This window comes from Bos indicus x Bos taurus, chromosome 1 (assembly GCF_003369695.1).
Source record: "Bos indicus x Bos taurus breed Angus x Brahman F1 hybrid chromosome 1, Bos_hybrid_MaternalHap_v2.0, whole genome shotgun sequence".
Taxonomy (NCBI): Eukaryota; Metazoa; Chordata; class Mammalia; order Artiodactyla; family Bovidae; genus Bos; species Bos indicus x Bos taurus.
Window position 1 is genome coordinate 58654851 of NC_040076.1, and position 6299 is coordinate 58661149.

A 6299-nucleotide genomic window follows, 5' to 3' on the forward strand; every position below is an offset into this window, starting at 1 on the left:
ATGTTGGAAAAAAGCAGCTAGGCTTCTTTTCATTCAGAACACTAACATACATCCAAAGTCTGAAAGTAAACCCAGTATCACCAAACCACATTCATTCAGCAAGAAACATTTAGAAATCAATCAATACCAGCAATCCTGTTCGTGTATGTGTGTGTACACAACATACAGTAACCCCAAGCAAAGTACTTTCCTTATGATCAGTTCCAAGGAGATAAAAACCTAATACCTTAAACCTAACTACTTGCTAAAAGGCATTTATAACCTCCAAGATTTTAAAGGAAATGAATGTTCCTTGAAGAGTTCCTAAGCTGAACCCTCATTTTTTACATGTATTATTGTATGTTGACTCTATTTTTAGACTACTTTATTTATTAAGTGTGGCCAAGCTGCTCTGAATCCTTGATCTAAGTTGTTTTTATTCTTTTAAGGAAATAACACGGACTTAAAAAATTTCTGTAATAAAATTTATGTTTTATAAGAAATAATAGGAGTCACTTTTATTCTAAGGTGTCATTTTTATTAAAATACTTAAAATATTTATTGAAAAATATTTGTTCTTTATTTTTAAAGATTAAAACAATACTGAAGTATATAAAGTAAAAACTGAAAGCTCCCTAGAAGCCTGGTTCATCTCATTCCCAACAGACAGTCACTGTTAACCATGTTATGCTCATCTTTCCAGATCTAACTTTCCTGCAACTTGCTCTTCTCACTCTGGATCTGGGAGATGTTTAAACATCGCTACATACAGAGACACTTTACTATTTCATAGACCAGATGTACCATAATTACCCTATTGATGGACATTTATATTTTTCTCAATATAAGACATTTTCAATATATTCAAAATAAAACCGTATAAAATGTGTTTCATATATAAAATCAGAATCACAGTAATTATTTTTTTGCACACATATCTGCACATTTGTGAGAATAGTTCTCTAGGCTAGATTTTTAGAAATTGAATTAAATGTCAAAGGGTCTACATGTTTTACATCTTAATGCATTGTATGCATTTTTTTTAATTAAAAATTTTTTTTCTGAGTTTCCTGTTACTTAAAAGTTAGCTGGATTTTATTAAGTTTGTTGTGGCTTTAGGTTAACCTCTAGACAACTGCTGACATGGTTTGGAGAAGCCCCTTTACAGAGGACTAAAGAAGCTGGGAAACTATAGAGTAAAGATTTAGGGCTCGCCTGGGAAAGACACACAGCTCCATGAGCAGCCCCACATCCCTGAGAAAGCACATCAAGTGTACGGAAGTCAAAAGAAAAATGAAAGTGCTGAGTGTTCAAAACCGCAAGAAGAAAGAAATTTTAAAAAGTCCTTTAAGGATGTCACTAGTCTTGAATGATGCAGTAAAATGTGCCCATTCATACGTGGATACTTATCTTCTTAAACATAAAATAATTAAATGTGGCAGTATTTTAACATTCTAATTTCTTACTAATAAACATGGGAATTCTATACTTCAAAGTTTCAAGTATGTCGAGACTTAAGCTCTATTTCTCACAAAGACTTGTGCTCCTTAAGACTAGAGATACTGTTTTAGGACAAAAAGTGCTTTCAACACATCTTTATACAGCTGCCTTCAACTGCCCAACTCTCCGGTCACTAGATAGATATGAATACATATATATATATACATATATGTATTTCAGCTCCTGGAACCAAAACTCTTGGTTCCTAGTTGACAGGATATAACAGTAGCTCAAGACTTAGCTGGGCTTCCCAGGTGGCATTAGTGGTAAAGAACCCACCTGCCAATGCTGGAAACTTAAGAGACGCTGGTTCAATCCCTGGGTTGGGAAGATCCCCTTGGAGAAGGGCACGGCAACCCACTCCAGTATCCTTGCCCGAGAATCCCACGGACAGAGGAGCCTGGTGGGCTACGAGTTACACATGACTGAGTGACTGAGTACTCATGCAAATGTCAAGGGAGAGAAAAGCTGTCACAAAAGGTTTCCCACATTACTTGCACTCAGAGGTCTTCTTCTCTAGTGTGGGTCTTTTTATTACACCTGACAAAAGCAGAGTGTTGGGCAAAGGCCTTTCCCCATTCCCTGTGCTTGTAGGGCTTCTCTCCGCTGTGACTCCCATAGTGTGGGTGAGGGAACAGCTGTAGTCAAAACCGTTTCCACAGTCTCTACCCTCACGGTGTAATTTGGGTCATGCCATGTGGGAAAAAACCAAGTAGTAGGTGAAGGTCTTTCCACAGTTGCAGTACTTGTAGGGCCTCTCCCGTGTAGGGCTTGTCCCTTGTAGGGCTTTCTCCCATGTAGGGCTTCTCTCTGTGCACAGCACACCTCCAGCTACAGATACCAGGGAGCCATGTGCTCAGCAGGGTAGGGCGTGGGGCTCTGAGTCCCAGAGGCTCCTCTGGGCGATGAATTTTCAGTTACTCTGGAAGGAAGTTCACGAGTATGGTTGGAAGTTCATCCCTGCCAGTTGTGGCAGGGAGAAACTGCAAACACGGATGCAAAGACTTTGGTCCAGCCGGGTGTAGGGAAAGAAAGAACCCTACTTACTGCTTTAGTTTATCTGCTGACACACATCAAACCATATTCAGGGGATGGGTGTTAAATTCAGTTCAAATCAACTACGTAGTTGGAAAAGGCTGAACACTCAGGACCTCTTCTACGTTGCTGATGGTTCTGTCATGAGTAAAACCACATTGAAAAGTTTTGGCCTCACCTCCTAAAGGCCTTTTCAAAGAAAAGCTTTCCCACACAGGGCCCAGGAGACATGTATCAGAAGGTTCACCGTAGCAGGCACCTGGAGAGAGTCCAGGAAAGGGGATGGATAGAGGACTTCTCTCAGGAACGGAACATTATTTAGCAGCTAGTCTGCTACTGTGGTGGGGGACCAAATTATGTTGCAGAATCTTCAAAAAACCTAAGATCCCATCAGTGCCAAGCCCTTCTAGCACTGGTGAGGAGGGGAGACTATCTGTCATGTGGAGGATGGTGACAGCAGTTTGAGCAGTTTCACCTTGACCCACTGCCCTCCCCTGCTCATGCTGGAGCTGGTTCTTCTTGGAACTAGAGAAGGAGATGCAAATTTGACGGTTTTGACATGCAGTGGAAAGACATTTGATGGTTGTTGACATGAACCCATTATGGTCAATTTTAAGAACTAAAACTATAAAACTCCTAGAAGAAAACATAGGAGTGAATTTCTTTTTTTTTTTTTTTAATTTTTATGTTTATTGGACATTTTTTTCCTTACATGAATTTTCTTTTCTTCATTGTTCATCTTATCTTTTTTTTTTCCCCATCCTGAACCCTCCTCCCTCCTCCCTCCCCATACCATCCCTCTGGGTCGTGAATTTCTGTGATCTTGGGTTAGGTAATGGTTTCTTAGACATGGTACAGCAAACATGAGTAACAAAAGGACAATTGAGTTTGTCTTCATCAAAATTAAAAACCTTTCTGCTTCAAAGGACACCACTGATAAAGTAAAAAGACAGCCCACAGACTAGGAGAAAACATTTGCTAATTGCTTTTTTGATGAGGGGTTTGTATCCAAAATATATAAATAACTCTTACAACTAAATTAATCAAGAGACAGAAGCTTAATTAAAATGAGCAAAGGATTAGAAGAGCTCTTTCTCCATAAAGGATAAGCAAATAGCAAATAGTACATGAGAAGATGCACTAGCATCTTTAGGCATCACGGAAGTGAAAATCAAACCCACAATGAGAAAACCACTTCACACCTACCAGGATGACTAAAATTGAGAACACAGGAATGAGTTTTGATGAAATAAGCAGAAATTGGAAACCTTATACGTCACTGGTGGGAATGTAAAATGGTGCAGCCATTTCGGGAAGCAGCCTGTAGTTCCACAAAAAGAAAGCTACCACAGGACCCCAAAATTTTACTCCTAGGTATATACCTAAGAGAAATGAAAAAAATATGTTTATATAAAAATCTGTATGTAAATGTTAATAGAAGCATGATACATAACAGCAAAAAAGTGGAAACAATCCAAATGTCAATCAACTGATGAGTGGATAAGCAAACGGTGCTTTATGTGTATGGTGGAATATGACTCAGTCACAAAGAGTCACTGGTAGATGCTACAATATCACTAAATTTTAAAACCATTATGCTATGTGAAAGAATTAACCCACAGAAGAACACATACTATATGATTCCATCTATATGAGTTGTCTAGAATAAGTACATTTATAGAAACAAAAACTAGAGTGAGGGTGGGAGGAAGGGATAAGGATTGACTGTGAAGGGGTATGGGGTTTTCTGGGGGAAGGGTGAGAAATATCTTCTAAAATTATATTGTGATAGTTGGATAACTCTGTGAATATACTAAAATCCATTGAATTGTGTACTTTGGGTAAATTTTATGTATGTGAATTTTGAGCATTACTTTACTAGCATGTAAGATGAGTGCAATTGTGTGGTAGTTTGAGCATTCTTTGGCATTGCCTTTCTTTGGGATTGGAATGAAAACTGTCCATTCTAAAGTAGATCAGCTCTGGGTGTTCTTTGGAGGGAATGATGCTAAAGCTGAAACTCTAGTACTTTGGCCACCTCATGCGAAGAGTTGACTCATTGGAAAAGACTCTGATGCTGGGAGGGATTGGGGGCAGGAGGAGAAGGGGACGACAGAGGATGAGATGGCTGGATGGCATCACTGACTCGATGGACATGAGTCTGAATGAACTCCGGGAGTTGGTGATGGACAGGGAGGCCTGGCGTGCTGTGATTCATGGGGTCGCAAAGAGTTGGACACGACTGAGCAACTGAACTGAACTGAACTATGTTATGTGAACCATAGTTCTCAATAAGATTTTTGTTTTTACATGAGAACCATATTCAAGTGTTCAAAGAATATTTCATTTCAGGCATAGAGATAATAATATATTGACCACTCATTTACTTACCACACAGCTTAATAAAGAAAATCCTACAGATTGATTCAATTAACCTCACACTACCTCTAGAAGTAACTAGGTTGTTTGCTAAAGGTGAATTTGATATTTATCATTTGTTGTCATTTCTTGAGTTTTTTTTATCCTTTTGCTACATTTGTATTTATGTATATATATAAAAGCATGTATGTATTCATTAACTTTATATAATACTGATATTCATATATAACCCCTTTTATTTTTAACTTTTCTGAAGGTTAGGCTATTCAGTTTTAAGCAATACCTTTTATAGGATATCCGCAGTGTAATTCAGGCTGGATTTCCACAAACCTTGTGGATATCTTTTTCCAGAAGCCCAAAGAGAGGAGAGGATATTTCTGCCTACACGCTCCAGGGTAAGACAGGAATTAGCTTCTTGAATGGCAGCTGCTCCATTGCCTCTACTTTTCCATGGTATCCAGTTCTTTAAAGAGGTGTTTCAATATGGTTAGTGTTCCACTGGTGAGCTCTGTGTTCCCTGTATTCTAGAAAAGTATGCTTTTTATTTTCTAGATCTGTTCAGTTGCCAGTTAGAAGAAACAGAAAACTTCCATCATCACTTCTTCTGGTCCCTGAGTCCAGCTCTAGCAGTAAAGATCCCAGTTCTGGCACTGAGAAGACCCACAGCAGGTATTTTCCACCTGGGATGTCCCTGAGCCGGGCCCTTGGACTTCTTTCCCACCTGGTGCTAGGTCCTTCATGGGTCTATCTGCACTGATAGGCCTAGGGCTCTGCAAATTTATCCTCTTCAAACATTCCCAGTCAGAGAGCTCCTCTCTCACTGTGTCAGAAATGTCTACCAAAGTGAAAGTCGCTCAGTTGTGTCTGACTCTTAGAGACCCCATTCTTCAGGCCAGAATACTGGAGTGGGTAGCCTTTCCCTTCTCCAGGGGATCTTCCCAACTCTGGGATTGAACTCAGGTCTCCCGCGTTGCAGGTGAATTCTTTACCAGCTGAGCCACAGGGGAAGCTCAAGAATACTGGAGTGGTAGCCTAACCTTTCTCCAGCAGATCTTCCTGAGCCAGAAATCGAACCGGTGTCTCCTGCATTGCAGGCAGATTCTTTACCAACTGAGCTATCAGGGAAGCCATGTCTACCAGACTTGGCATTTTAAAGCGCAGAGGCGGGGAGGAATAGGAACTTAACAGTATGAGCACATCCAGGGCTGAGCTGTGGAACTGAGCCCTCCTCTCCCTTTGCTGGGTGCTGGGAGAGAGGAGGGGAGTGGAGGGGTCAAGGGCAGGTCTGGGAAATGGAGGAGGACTAGGTGGTACCCAGACCTGTGGAGATACTCTCCTTTGGCCTGTGGGGCCACTGCTCCTGCCCGCAGTCACATCCAACAGGTGTCCTGAATGCAGCCAAGTGC